Source organism: Leucopleurus acutus, assembly GCF_964270905.1.
Source record: "Leucopleurus acutus genome assembly, chromosome: 8".
NCBI lineage: Eukaryota > Metazoa > Chordata > Mammalia > Artiodactyla > Delphinidae > Leucopleurus > Leucopleurus acutus.
In genome coordinates, this window is record NC_139151.1 from 77,305,013 (window position 1) to 77,321,323 (window position 16,311).

General features: G+C 36.0%; 1 protein-coding gene across 1 annotated transcript in view; it reads left to right on the forward strand.

Annotated features, from left to right (window-relative positions):
• Positions 1-16,311, forward strand: part of LUZP2 (leucine zipper protein 2) — a gene marked incomplete at both ends in the record, with an annotated part of 446,055 nt that overhangs the window by 405,406 nt on the left and 24,338 nt on the right. The gene's annotated exons all lie outside the window — the stretch shown is intronic.

A 16,311-nucleotide genomic window follows, 5' to 3' on the forward strand; every position in this document is an offset into this window, starting at 1 on the left:
AAAGTGGATACGTTTTTCAGAAATTAAGTCTGTAGTTCTCAACATTGCCTGTACATTAGAATCACTTGGGATGTGTCTTTTAAAAAAAATCCTAATACTTGGGACTCACCCTGGACCTGTTAAAACAACTTCTTTCTGGTTTGGTTCCAGTCATCATTAGTTTTTAAGAGCTCCTTAGGGGATTTTGAGATCAACTGACTTAAGCAAATCTTCCTTGCAAATCCCTACCACCACCCTACTTTAGACAGGACAAAGGAGGCCTTTCAGTTCTGCTTTTGTTTTTTTGTTTGTTTGTTTACGGTATGCGGGCCTCTCACTGCTGTGGCCTCTCCCGTTGCGGAGCACAGGCTCCGGACGCGCAGGCTCAGCGGCCATGGCTTACGGGCCCAGCATGCTCCACTGCGTGTGGGATCTTCCTGGACTGGGGCACGAACCCGTGTCCCCTGCATCGGCAGGCAGACTCTCAGACACTGCGCCACTAGGGAAGCCTTCAGTTCTGCTTTTGTTTGAATCATCAGAACCTTCAATCTGCAGGCTCTACATTTAAATAAATCTTGGTAAACTGAAATAGTTATTGCAGAAAGGAGTTAGTTTCAGGCAGTATACTTGAAAGTGATGGTTCTCTTATTACGTGCCTCAGGATCACTTGCTATTAAAATAAATGTTATAGATACCAGTCCAACTTCTAAAGCAAATCTCCAGTGGACTGGGGGAGGGTGGGCAAAAACCCTGAGAACCACTGTTACAAGTACCTAATGATGCATTACATCTGGGGCTTTCTTACTGCTTGTTTCTGTGATTCCTTACATTTGGATGAAAGGGGATATGGACAAATTGTAGATTAGGGAAATACTATTTTCAGGATGAAGAGTCAAAGTTAAGTAAAACAAAATAAATTTTCTAATGTTCTGTTTTTGTCTGTAACTGGTCGATTTCTCGATGACACATAAATCTGTATAATCTCATTTTTCTGTCAAAATCATTTTAAAATATGTATTTCCATTTCATATTATTCTCTTGGTTTTTATTACGTCCTGAAGGATCTCAAAAAATTTTAGGCCAATATTTTTCTCCTTTATATCTTTCTGAACCTCCTTTGAAAACTCTAGGTCTACAGTATTTTTTTAATTCAACCAAACTCAGGGAAGAAAGTTGCATTAATAATGTATTTTATTTATGTTTAGGAAAAATCCTGGGTAAATTTATTGAAACGGGTCATTGGTTGAATGCACAGCTACCCACACAATCTCCCCCACCTGCCAGGAAGCCACATACTGCCTCCACTTCATGTTAGTCTAAGGGAGGAGCAAAGATTCACCCTTATTAAGTCCAGTGACTTTGGGAAAAGCAGCTTTGTCATTTTATGGGCACATTACACTTGTCTCCAACTCAAAATACATTTATTTAAGCCCATTAGTAAAACTGGGCTCTTTATGCCCCTGAATGTGTAGAGGAAATTACTGATTGTTACTTTAACTGATTTACTAGTAATAAACATATGTCCTGTCATTGAGATAAATAATAAATATTATTATTTCTCTTGGCTTATCACAGGAAAACACAGGAAGCATTTAGATGCACGTGTCTTAGAGACTGCTCATTTTTCAAAAAATAATAACAGTAATCCAAAATGTTTAAGATAAAGTTCAATAAATCTAAGTTGATGTACTGTAGAGCATTTCATTTTACAGGTTAGCATTAAAAGCTTCTCTGGCATTTATGTTTTGCTCATAGTCTTTATCTTTTCGATAGTGGTGGAAATTATATTTTATGTATACTTGGGTTTTGAATCTCTATGCAGGCACCTCACAGATAATATTTGAAAAATCCTGAATAATAAAATGTGATAAGGGTGTATGTAAAAGAAGCAAACTTTTCAGTCATGAAACAATTTTTCTCTGAATACCAAAAACATAACTTTTAAATGAGGACATTTAACTGCTAAGTCTTCAGAGTTGACTAATTATAGCCACAGTGATATTATGTACCTAACTGGGAGCTGACTGGGAGTGTGTGTGAGTACATCACTTAACCTCTCTGTGACTCAGTTTCCTCAATGCCTATTTCAGAGCATTGTGACATGAGCATTACAAATCATAGTTTTTCTTATTTTCCATGATATATGGCTATTCTCATCTACATTTCTTTAAAATCTTCACCTCTTCTTTGAAAGGAGAGGGGTATTTGAATGGTTTTTCCTGAAATCTGTGAAACACATCCAAGTAAGCAATTTTCAACTTACATTTGGAAAAAAGCAATATAGCCCCCAAAATGTCATTTTATTTTGATTTTCTCTTCCAGAAGATTGGATAATGCAGACAGATTTTTTTATTGCATCATGCATGTGTGTATATATGAATACATATGTACATACACATGTATACATATAAATTATATATATTCACTGTGGATTTTAAAAGTCACAAATTTCATTAGGTAGGCAGTTCAATATTATGAGAATTTATTGATGAAAACTTAAAAAATAATTTACATGTTGGTAATTTTTTTTAATTTCTAGAGCATGTCTGCTACATAATCTTTTAGTCCTACAGCTTAAGTTTCTGCTGAGGAAACTCAATCAGGTTTTTCAGCCTCCTTTCCTTCACTACATTCTCCATTGCTGTCATGCCTACTCTATGATTCAAGTGAATTTTTTCTTGCCCTCCTAGTTAGAATTATTTTTTCTATTCTCAGTGTTCTAACAGCACAGTGTTTATTCTGCATGGCTCTTGGTCATACCTTGAATACAGTGATGGCTGCATACTTCTCTCCCCTTAAGGGAGACGGCTGTACTTAGCTCATGGATTTGCTCTACGTTATTGAGTATCCAAAGCAACGTTGCCAGAGAATTCATTTGAAACGTCACTTGCTGCATTTCTGTTTTAGTCAGCTCAGGTTGCTATAACAAAATGTGGTGGACTAGGTGACTTCAACAACATACCTTCATTTCTCACAGTTTTGGAGGCTGTGAAGCCCAAGATCAGGGTGCTGCCTTGTTCATTTCTTTATGAGGGCCCTCTTCCTGGATTGTAAACAGCTGCCTTCTAGCTGTGTGCTCATATGGTCTTCTCTAGGAGTGTTTGCACAGAAAGAAAGATGGATCTCTATCTTTCTCTTCTTTATAAGGGAACTAATCCCACCATGAGGGCCCTACCTTCATGACTTAATCTAATTACCTCCAGAAGGCCCCATCTCCCAATACCATTACACTGGAGGTCAGGGCTTCAACATAAGATTTTGGAGGACACATTCAATCCACATCAGTGTCCCTCTTCTCATTGGACATTTTCCTTAGAAGTTAGAAAATAAATATTGATTGCTCATTAAGTACCAAGTATTCAGCTAAATTGTTTTCCATCTGTATGTAAGGACTATGCTCATCACTGGAGACACAAACTTGAAAGGACAAACCCTGACCTCTTGGAAATTGTAGCCTAATTTTCTGTAAAGAGAAAACAAGGAAAATATGCAAAGGGTATGTAGTAGATCAGGACATTTTTTTGTATTTGTTCTTTTTTTAACTTTTTATTTTAATTTTCATTTTTATATGGTGTACGGTTGATTAACAATGCTAATATTGAGCAGAGTTCCCTGTGCTATACAGTAGGTCCTTGTTGGTTATCCATTTTAAACATAGCAGTGTGTACATCTCAATCCCCAACTTCATAACTATCCCTCCCCCACCATGCTTCCCCCCTGGTAACCATAAGTTCATTCTCTAAGTCTGTGAGTCTGTTTCTATTTTGTAAATAAGTTCATTTGTATCATTTTTTAAAGATTCTGCATATTAGCAATATCATATGCTATTTCTCTTTCACTGCCTGACTTACTTCACTCAGTATGACAATTTCTAGGTCCATCCATGTTGCTGCAAATGGCATTATTTCATTCTTTTTAATGGCTGAGTAGTATTCTATTATATATATGTACCACATCTTCTTTATCCATTCTTCTATTGATGGACATTTAGGTTTCTTCCATGTCTTTGCTATTGTAACAGCACTGCAATGAACATTGGGGTGCGTGTATCGTTTCAGACCATGTTTTTCTCCAGGTATATGCCCAGGAGTGGGATTGTAGGATCTTATGGTAGTGCTATTTTTAGTTTCTTAAGGACCCTCCATACTGTTCTCCATGGTGGCTGCACCAATTTACATTCCCACCAACAGTGTAGGAGGGTTCCCTTCTCTCCACACCCTCTCCAGTGTGGATTTTTTTGACGATAGCCATTCTGACTGGTGTAAGGTGATATCTCATTGTATCAATAGTTTTCATTTGCATTTCTCTAATAATTAGCAATGTTGAACATCTTTTCATGTGCCTCTTGGCCATCTGTATGTCTTCTTTGGAGAAATGTCTATTTAGGTCTTTTTTTTTGACTGGGTTGTTTGTTTTGGTGATATTAAGCTGCAAAAGCTGTTTGTAAATGTTGAAGACTAATCCCTTGTCTGTCACATAGTTTGTATTCGGATTTCCATATTCCAAATAGCTTTGATTAAAGATAAAGACTAAGGAGATACCTGGATCCAAATGCACATGAGATGATGTCTTTGTTATAAGATTATATATTTTATTATGTATAAAATACTGTTCCAACGGAGAGGTAAAGAGCAAAGATATGAGCTAGGAGATCTGATTTAATTATTTTGTATAAAATGACTCTTAACTGGAGTAGAAACAAGCAAACCACTGACAATTTCACTGATCCAGGCAGATGACAGTGACCTGATCTATGGTGCAGAAGTGGAAATGGGATTCCAAATGTAATTGAGGCATAGAACTGCAGTGACCTAGTGATTAAGTGAGATGCATGAAGAGAGAAAATCAAGAATAACGCTCAGTGTTTACATTCATTCGCCGTGAATACAAAAGACAAGAGGAGCTTTTTTAGGCAGAACCCAAATTGGTTTGTTTTACAACACGCTAAGTATTAGACACCTTTCACACAATCAAGTGTCCATATCCAATAGGTGTTTATACATTTAAATCTGGAACTGAGGGACAATATCTGAGTGGAGGTAAAGGATTTGGCATCATCTCCATAGACAGCAACTAAATGTTGGAAATAGATTAAATTTCCTGATGAGACAATGTAGAATAAAAAGATATGAGGATCACAAAGGACACCAGACAAGAGGAATAATTTAAATGGTTTTATGTATAGTATAATAGATGAAAGGCTTATGGTAAAAGTGTACCCCTTCCCATTATCTTTTTTGAGTTACTCTTTATTGTATATTTGAGCTGAGAACCATAACTTTTCCCTGCTTGTTTTACCAGTACAAAAAAGCAGAATATGCATGTCATTGTATATATTTAGAATGGTGAATACTCCAGTGGTCTGCTGGAGATGGCTCATACACACTTATAAAAGCTAGCTGTTACATTTTCAGAATTTGTACTAGTCAGCTCTTAAAGTTACTATTAAATATTAATTATATATACTTAAAATTAAGGAAATCATACTAAAAGCAAATGTAAATATCAAATATACTTTATCATGCTATTATCTCTGAAGATTCTATGTCTTGAAGATATTATGTCTTTGGGATCCATGTAGTGGAAATACCATATAATGGTATTCTACTGGTATCTCTGTCTACCTTCATGTTCATTGATATCACCTTGGTAGATTGAAGTTGGTAGTATTTATACTATAGAAATTGGCAAACACTACAAATCAAGGTCCTCCTAACCCCCAGAGTTAGTGAATGACATGCTCCTGTGTGTGTGTGTGTGTGTGTGTGTGTGTGTGTGTGTGTGTGTGTGTTAAGCCTTTAAGATGGGCCTATTGGGCATCATTGATAATATACAAATAATACTTGATCAACATATTAATTTATCTTTGACTTGTACTGTTTGTGTAGTAGAGCTAAATGCATAGTAAGTGTCCAGAAAAGGGAAACTAATTAAAAAATCTTGTTCAATTAATGGCACATTCTGGAAAACTAATAATTTTTATATATCCATTGTACTGTTTTACTTAATTATATTCACTTTATTATAAAATATTAAATGTGACTTTATATAACTTAGAAATTATATAAATGTAAGAGGAAGAACAGGAAATGTATTACTGAGAGGTCTACCCTTTTAGGTGAAAACTATGAATTATTAATACAGCAATGTTGTTGGTGTTTACAGCTGCATGATAGAGGGTTTAAGAGCTAGGATTCACTCTATACACCAGTGTGACGATATTTACTGCTCATATTTACTGGGAGGATTAAACAAGATGAGAAAAATGCTGGACAAAGCCAGTTGCCAGGCTCCTCCCTTCCTCTCTCCTCTTCCCCCTCAGGGCTGGTATCTCTGCAGGACAGGATGCAGAGGAACCTAAGCTCAGCTGGCTGGGTCTCTGCTCCTCCCTGCCTTGGTCCCTCTACTGGGACAGGGGCCTCAGGAGAGAGGATGTGGCTGCTGCCTGCACCAGGCTCCCACAGGTCTTATGGCTTAGGGAGATGGCTGAGTTGTTCTCCCCTTCCACCACGGGGTCATCTGCTTCCTGGGCTGAAACTCACCGATCACCACATCAGGGCAGGGAACTATAAAAATAGAAAAGGCTTGTGTTTCTGTCCCAAGTGTTCCAGCCAAGACTCTTGAGGGCCCAGAGGGACTTCTGCCTATGTAATTAGGCTCTGCTTTTCATTTACATCCAAGAAATCGTGTATAATGAATATAAATACAAGGAAAAATAATTTAGAGAGAGAGATAAGATTCACTAGTCATACTAAGTAAACATATTTTTTCTACAACTTTCTAATTAATTTTGAAATCCTGATCAACTCAACCTCTCTGAGACTAAGCTTCCATATGTATAAAATGAAGACAATAACAGCACCAACCTTACAGAACTGTTGGAAAGATTAAATAAGAAAATTAACATACAGCATTTAGCATAGGTAGTAGTGTCTGACACTGAGAAACAGTCAATAAGTATATGAATTCATAAGTACTGTATCTGGAGATGAGGATAACACTTTGAGAAGATTTAAAGAAGGTTTCTGGTAGGATATTAATTAAAACAAAAATTATTGTGCAGATGTAAGAACACATTTATTCAAATAAGTACAACTACAGCTTTTTTAGCATAAAAGTATGGATGAATCCTCACAATACATTTAATGTCAGTGATCACAATTGTAAATGCTGTAAAGAAAGGAGAAAATTGAAAGAGAGCAGAAATGAGAAGCAATTCAGAAAAGTAGTGTAGATTTAAAAAATGATGAAATTGTGTTACGAAAGCTCATTATTTCATTCACACCCCAGGCAGTCACCATCTTCTATCTTTGTTTTTCTTTCCATGCAACTCACTGCCTTGGATTTAGCTGCAGTTGACATTGGTAAAGGTCACAACCATGGCATCAACTTAATTGGACAAGGATGATTTGCTAATTTTTTTTTTTTTTCCAGTTTGGTAGAAATGCCAAAGTCATTTTAGGGCAGCAGGCAACAGTGGCCCTATTCAGGAGCTTGAAGGCATCCAAGTGAAAATTGCATTCTGCTTGGTTCCCGGAGGTTTAGAGCAAGGTGGATTTGTATTTCACTTTTTCTGCCAAAAATCTGTTGCAAAGTAATTTCTAAGGACTCTCAAAACAGTGCACCTGAAATCATCATAGACCAAAGGGTCTCAACCTAGGCTGCATTTTTTTTAATCATTGGAAGCATCATTTACATCTGATGTCAATACTTACATTTTAATATAATTCAGCAGAAGTACAGGCTAGTTTGTGGGATTATTTAAAGCTCCCAGATTATTTATATTTACAGCCAAAGTTGGAAACTATTAAAATCCTTACTCTAGGAGTAGGAAAGGAATCGAAGAAGTAAGGCTGCCCTTTTCCTCCACTTTCCTGCTTCTAGAAGAGATTTCCCAAGGAGCCTAAAGGTTTTCAATTTTAGACAGATCTGTTTCTCTATCAGCTCTCTGTCCTTAGCTAATCATTTAGTTATCTATAACACCAACCAGTTTGTGTTCTTTCCATGCTACAAATATATGTTTTATATCTTTGTATGTCCAGGATTATTGTGAGAATAAAGATGAAAACACGAGTCTAAAACATCTGTATAAAATATAACATTACATCTAAGAAATTTTGTTTGGGTTTCATTTTTGGTCCTAGGAGGTCATAATTGCTTGCTTAATTACTTCCCATCAGATGTGGCATATATGTGGCAAGGAAGTTAAGTCTAAGTTAAAATTATATAATATTTCACATGTTACTATATAAACATACATATTATATATGCATATAAATATTTTCAGCTAACGTTGTAAATTATGATATATATTTAATCTAGTAAATATAAAAATTGAAGCAACAAGGGCCCTTTGATGCTTTCTTTCTATTATTGGTGTGCATATTTGCACGCTGGAATGGTCTGAAACCAGATTTTCATTTATTCTTCATCCTTGGTACATGTATAATAAGAATATTACTTATAGAAATTGATTAGTTGGATACCTCTATGAACTTCTTTTAAAGACATGTTAGCAAATGATATAATTCATTTAATCCTTCTGAAATTAAAATAAAATGAGAATAAAACATTTTTGGTAGAAATGTTAATTTATATAAGTCTAGGAAGACATTGATATTCAGAGAAAACATTACTGAATATCTTTATGTTAAGAGTGACCACCAGTTTCCATTTTCCTTTTTTTTTCTTTTATAATTGAGATTTTTAACAGTTATACACATTTCTTAATGTTTGTAACAAAATTTTAAAAGGCATGTAGTTGTAATCCTTTTTTAAACAGTTATTCCAGTGACTTTCTGGCCTGAAATGTGTATGCAAATTTTTCTTAAGAGTATATCAAGTACCAATATCTTCAAATGTTGATACACTGTTATATCTTAACTCTCACTAATTTACAGTTTAATATAATATACACTACAGACTCAAATTTTCAATCTTTCATAGCACATTAACAAAGTTACTAGGGAAATTGGACTACCACTACCAAAGATGTTACAGAGTACATGTAAGTCTGACAGGAAGAGCCGAGATCAAAGAGCAGTTTTCTTTAGGAAACAACTATACTAAAAAACATGAGAATGGAAGTAATTTAAAATGTTCAAAACATATTCAATGCACAACTGTGACTCCAAATTGTCATTTAGTATGCTGAGTATTATAGGATATAAAAACTACTGCCCCACCTATGGATGTTAAACTAATACTCAAGACAATCAAAACCTCCCATATTCAATATGCTGCTGTTTTCTGGTTGTACCAAAACAAACAAATAAAAACATCACCACCACCACCAACACCACCACCACCAGCAAATAATTTCACCTCTTAAAAACAAAGCATTTACACTTAAAAAAAATGTGATAAGGTGAGATTCCCTCCTTCTTAAAAATGTTTCTAGAGCTACTAAAAAACTTGCATTTAAAAAATAATTGATAAAAATACTCTCTTGGATTGGTACAAGAAGGGAGACAGGAACCACTGACATGATATGGTATACATGCTATTAATCAGACTTGGCGTCTTTCTCCCTGCTTCATCAGAGGAGATGGACTCTCCTATTTAGTTTCTCCGTTTTCTGCAGCTAAATATTCTTTATTATCGTGATTAGCCACTTGAGCCTCCTTACCTTTTTTTTGCACTTTTTTTTGGTGACGATTCATCCGTTCCAGCCACCTTTTTTTGGCTGCATCTACACTTTTGCATTAGGAGGTTAAATGACACTATCAACACTCTCCTCTTGCGATGCTTGATCACCACTCCCTTTGACAGACCAGACCTTCCTCTTGAGCTTCCTGGTGAAGAGGGCTCCTGCTGGATGCACTGGGGCCCTTCGCGTGCTGGGTGGCTGGACCACTGCCACTCCTCTGGCTGCCTGAGTGGCTGGGTTCCGCGGCAGAAATGGTAGAAGAACCAACGGATGACTTGTTCCATTTTCTTTTCCTATATTTTCATTACAATTTCTTGAATGCTCATCAAATAGTAATGACTTTCGTGGTGACTTCAACCCAACAACTCATCACCAGTTGGCTCTTCATAAGTAAGACAGATCCCAGTATCCCCTCCATTGATTATCAATCCAAGGGACATTTTTTCTTTAACCCTAGATATTCTCATCTAACCTTTCTTTTGTCTCTTTAGATGCACTAAAATCTTAATCCTAAAAAAAAAAAAGAAAAAACTATAAGAGATATTTCCTTATAACTCTTGCAGAAGAAAAGGACATCTATATGGAATTTAATCAACTTGCTATGATCATTTTGTTGACAATACTTTTTTCCTCTCTGGAAATTATTCATTCATTTAATTATATATCTTTCAGTAACTGGGAATCTACTAGAAGATTTTTAACAAGGGAAACCTGATGAGGTTACAATTTTAAGAAGATAATTCCAGTAGTAACAGAGAGAAAGATTAGGAGGACAAGCTAATAGAAGCAAACAAAATTATTGGGAGAATAATATTCTTGGTAAGAGCCATGAGACAGCAGCAGTGGGAAAGGAGGTGGGGGTGGATTTGAGAAATGGAAAGGACATGAAATTTGAAGGAATTTGTGAAGAAGTGAAGGTGGGAAGACTAGATGATTTTGTTAAGGAACTTAGCTGAGAAGAAGAGGAGAGTGGACAAATGGATGGGGGGCTCGTTAGTAGGATGACAAGGCATTGTGTAATTTTTTAGTCAGAGAGAAAGGGAAGAATGAAAAAAGGTAATGAAGACAAAAGTTAGAGATATGTAATAAGGATTTAAAATTCCAGAAGAAGCATCAAGGAATATAAATATGATCACAAGGTGAAGAGTTGGACATGGAGAGGAGTAGGGACATACCAACTTCTGAGTGGGAGATAAGTTGGTGACGATGAATGAAGGTGTGGATAAATTTTGATTTATGGAGGGGAGTTCAAAAACGGTGATATACCCCATGGCCTGCAGTTTACCAGTGAAAATTAGGTCCTTACTGACTCTGGAGAAGCCTTTTGTCCCAAATGCCTTGGAAAACCTTATCCGCCTCCTCTCACGTGCACGCTAGCTCCAATTTCTAAATTCCCTCTGTAACACTCCTGTTAGTGTCCTGCAATGTTTTCCAATCTTGGTGGGCAGAGGAGGACTTCCTTAAGAGAGGTGAAGTTAGAAAACAGGAGAGCCAATGAAACAAAGTGCTGCTTTAAACAAAATATAGCAAAATAAAAGTAATCATTATACTGAAAATGATAGAGTAAAATTAAAAATAAACTCTAAAGAAGGGTAGTAAATTTATGTGTATTCAAGTCAATTTAATTTACTATAGGATTAAACTCACCTAGAATTTACTAATTTCCAGTGTGCTAAAGCTAACTAGGGTTACATTCTAATCTGTTCTGTCTAAATAGCATCATAGTGCATGTAGAGAGAAGCTAAACAAGCTTTTTCAGAGGCAGGCTTATGCTTCTTTCCAATGGTCCTTTTCAGGCACTAACAAGCTCTATTAGGTGGGCACCCTGAATTTGCTAGCTTCTCTCTTTAACATCACTGTCCTGGAAACCTGTGTTGCAATCTGTGGCTAAATGTCAGATACCCAGTGCCAAGAATCGTGTGTGTGAGAGCACAGAATTTGGAATTCAATAGACCAATGCACAGAATTTGGAATTCAACAGGCCAATTGTAAATCCTGGCTTTTGCCAATTATTTGTGAGATGTTGAGAAATTGAACCAAAGACTATGATTAGTCTTTTGTGAAATAGAGCTAACATTATAAAGCAATGAGCCTAATAAACTTAAATGCTGAATTTATAGCAAGTAGTATATCTAGTGTTTAAGAACAAAGACATTAAAGGCAAATTGCCTGGATTTGAATTTGTACTCTGCCACTAATCAGCTGTGTAACAGATGCAACTTTTTAGACCAACTCATCACCAGTAACATGGGAATAATTATACCACTTTCTTCAAAACCTTGTTATAAGAATAAGCGAAATATTATTATTTTCAGACTTATTTAGTATAAAAAGATATTGTTGTTGTCCATGTCTGCAGAAGTGTCTATCACACAATTCCACATGGAGTTTGACAATCAGAAAATAATTTGAGCATTCATCAAAAGAATTCCCACAAAAGAATTTCCAAAAGCAATAGGAAACATACTGTCTTTATATTTGCTAAAAGTGATTATATTCTTTGTGCCAGAACTGACGAAAGAGCAGAGAATTATTTTTCATCTTGATCTACCCTCAGTGCACTGTGAATTAGATTTACATGTTTCAAAGAAAATTAGAAGTAGTAGCCTTGCTTTTCATTACTGTATGAAACATATTGATATTCAGGATTTCATGAGATCATAGACAGTGTTTTTGAGTCCCCTGGAGTGCTGATGTTAGGCTTTCCCATGGCATCTATGGCCCTCTTTGGTCTCCTCTTTATGAAAGCAAGACTATTTCCTGAGTGTTTGCAGCTACCTAACCTAGGAAGTTATTCACATCAATTATACTCTAAGAGCAAACTTTTCCCTTTTGTAGGCTATTGCATGGATTCCAATTTATGTTTCCAATTGTTCAATAATAATAATGATGATAGTGAGAAATTTAATTTGCAAGGTTTTTTATGGCTATTGCCGTAAGATGTTTTATTAGATCATCACAATATGTAGAGCAGATCTTACTATAACCATTTTACTTAAAAAGGATCTGAAACATGAACCCAGGTTTCTTATGCCAAGTCTACTGCACCAAACCGCTCTCTCAAAACATACGACTTAGAATCTTAGAGATATGCTAACAAAAATGGATGAACATTTAAATATGCACTGCTTCTTATGTTACCACAACACAAAGTTTATAGAGCACTCATTCTATGACTGACTTACTGCTAAGGGCTTTGCATAAGTTTTCTCAGTTAAAGTAAAGATGAACATTGTGAGGTGGTACAGCATTCTGTTGTTATAAGTGAGAAAACTAAGGCTCATGGAGGCTAGTAACCCATCTTAGGTCTCAAAACTAGGTCATTGGCAACAGAGGTTTTTTGGTTTGCTTTTAGTTAATTGAGGTAAAATTAGTATATAACATATTAGTTTCAGGTGTAAACATAATACTTTGTATATAGTGTATGTAGTGTATATACTACAAAGTGATCAGTACCATAAATCTAGTTACCATTTGTTACCTTGCAATTAACTTCCTATACCCAGTTCTCCTATCCCACCCCCTTCCACTGGCAACCACCAGTCTGTTCTCTGTATCTCTAAGCGTGTTTGTTTTCATTTTGTTTGCTTCTTTGTTTTTAGACTCCACATATAAGAGAGATCACGTGGTATTTGTCTTTCTTTGTCTGACTTATTTAACTTAGTATATTGTCCTCAAGGTCCATCCATGTTGTTTCAAATGGCAAGAGTTTATTTGTTTTTTATGGCCAAATAAAATTCCACTATACATGTAACACATTTTCTTTATCAATTCATCTGTCAGAGGTCACTTAGGTAGTTTCCATATCTTGTCTATTGTAAATAAATAATGCTGTTAACAAATATAGGGGTGTATATATCTATATATCTTTTCAAATTAGTGGGTTTTTAAAATTTTTTTGGATTAATAGCCAAAAGTGGAATCACTGCAACATATGATAGTTCTATTCTTAATATTTTGAGGAATTTCCATACCATTTTCATAATGGCTGCACCACTGTATATTCCCACCAACAGTGCATGAGGGTTCCCTTTTGCCCATGTGCTCTCCAACATTCCTTGGCTTTTTGTTAATAGCCTTTCTAATACTTGTGAGGTGATGTCTTATCGTGGTTTTGATTTGCATTTCCCTTATAGTTATGCTGAACATCTTCTCGTGTGCCTGTTGCCCATCAGTATGTCTTCTTTGGAGGAATGTCTGTTTAGAATCTCTGAACATTTTTTTTTTTTGTATTGAATTGTTGGGTTTTCTTGATACTGAGTTGTTTGAGGTCTTTATATATTTTGGATACTAACCTCTTATATGATATATGGTAATGCATGTACAGCACACTCACAAGTGCTCAGTTAGTGTTTGCTTCTTATGGTAGGTAAGAGATTATCAGTTGAGCCTATATTTCCATTATATAAAAAAAATTAAAATCACTGATGCTTCTGGCAATTTACTAATGATGCCACTAAATGTCACATAATGGTTGATGTTTTAATTCAGAACAGCAAACTCCTAGGGGGTGCTGGGGCATATATTCATTATTAGAGTTCCTCTAATGCTCATCATAATACATTGTGACTAATAGCAAATGTTAGATGAATGAACAAACAAATGAATAAATTAATAAATGAAGAATCTGGGAGAGAGAATGATCCCACATTAGCCAAATTACAATGTGTTCATGAGCAACCATATCTGTCTCTAAGGCTGTTCACATCCATAAAATAATTCTATCATGGAGAGTAAACATATTCATTTTAATGACAGCAGTGGCTGTGAATTTTCATGTTAGACACATGTGCTTTTCATATTTCATCATTAGTCATGAGTATGCCATGAATTTCAGTACCCATGATGGAAACAGCTTTGCCTTAATTCATCCTCCTACTTTTGTTAGTTATCCCATTTGAGGTTACACTAGAATCAATTGAAAAGTGAGCATGGGGTTCCAGTCATTTAGTTTCCAATAGACTTTGTAAGATATTCTAATTTTATTTTTAAATAAAACATAAAAGCCGTGAATGCCTATGAATGTCCTTTTCATGGATGGTGATACAACTGCCATATTTAAGTTATCTGAGACACACCAAATAGTTTTTGTTTTTACAAAACAGTTTTTAATTTTTTTAAAAAAAAATAACCTTATACTTATTGTCCAGACCTTGATTAAAATACAGAATGTGGCTAGTGAGTCCACTGAATCCCTGGGAACCTTTAATTTTGCCACTGCTCATTCTCCATGGCTAAATTTACTACTGGATTCTAATCTATTCCAGAATCATTCCTGATACAGGTAAAACATATGTAGGAGAATCCTCTATATCACCTGTGGCACCATGGTATCAATGGATGTAGATAACAGAGATGTTCCCTGGTTGCTTTTATAAAGACACAAGGGGCAACATTCCCTACTCCCTCTCTACAAAATTGACCATTTCTAAAACCAGTATTCACCTTATTTTCATAGATTAGGAATTCAGTTTCCCATTAATACTAGAGTCGGGATCTTTCCATGAATGCCAACCTGCTTTGCTGAGCATTTAAGAAATCCTGATGGACGTTTCCCAGGTCTCTCACTTGGGCAAAAAACAATATCCTCCTATTCCCTACGTCTCCTTGAGTCCCTGACCTGAATAAGACTGTGTAATGATAATGGTGCTTTCATTATTACCTGCTCCCAGTAATACTGTTTCATCTGACTGATGTAAACCCCTTCCTACCAACCTCCCCACACAGTTACCCAGCTATGCCTAAAATTGTCACACAAATCTGACATTATAAACATTGGACCCCCATCTAGAGCTATTCTTTTTTTTTTTTTTTTTTTTTTTTTGCGGTACACGGGCCTCTTACTGTTGCGGCCTCTCCTGTTGTGGAGCACAGGCTCCGGACGCGCAGGCTCAGCGGCCATGGCTCACGGGCCCAGCCGCTCCGCGGCATGTGGGATCTTCCCAGACCGGGGCACGAACCCGTGTCCTCCTCATCGGCAGGCGGACTCTCAACCACTGCGCCACCAGGGAAGCCCTAGAGCCATTCTTCACAACTGAGAAGGTGCCCCTGTATCTCCCTGAAGTGTCAGCCCTCACTTCTTCCTCATCCCTCCTGCTGATGCTGCTGAAGGCCAGCAACGGCCCAGTAAAATTCCAACTTGTATTACGTCACTACTGAGACAATCAGAAACATGACCTTAGTTTCATTAAGTTTTTACTGCCACGATGTTCAAAACAGACCTCCTCTAGCTTCTCCACATGCTTAATATTTCTTTGGCACAAAACAGATAAAATGTTTTAATTTTCCACTTTAAAATATGTGAAAAAACATTCAATAAGACTATGCCTGATTTCCTAGAGTTTTTTTTTTCTTTCACTTTTAGCCATTTGCTTGTGCTTTGAGATAAACTCCTATTTTGAACATATGTATGGTATCAATACTTTGGCGTATTTATATGCTCATAGACATAAGGTCACCCAACAATAATCATTTATAATAATATATTATTTTATTATGAAATTAATGCATATTTGTCATGGACAATTTTAGCAAATAATGTTAATAGTAATAATACTAATAGTAGCTGGCATTTTTAGTGAGTTGTGCTATACCCATATGAACTTATTTAATCCTCACAGGTCTCTAGAAGGAAGACTTTTTATTATCCTCATTAGAATATTTTTTTCTTTTGAAATAACTAT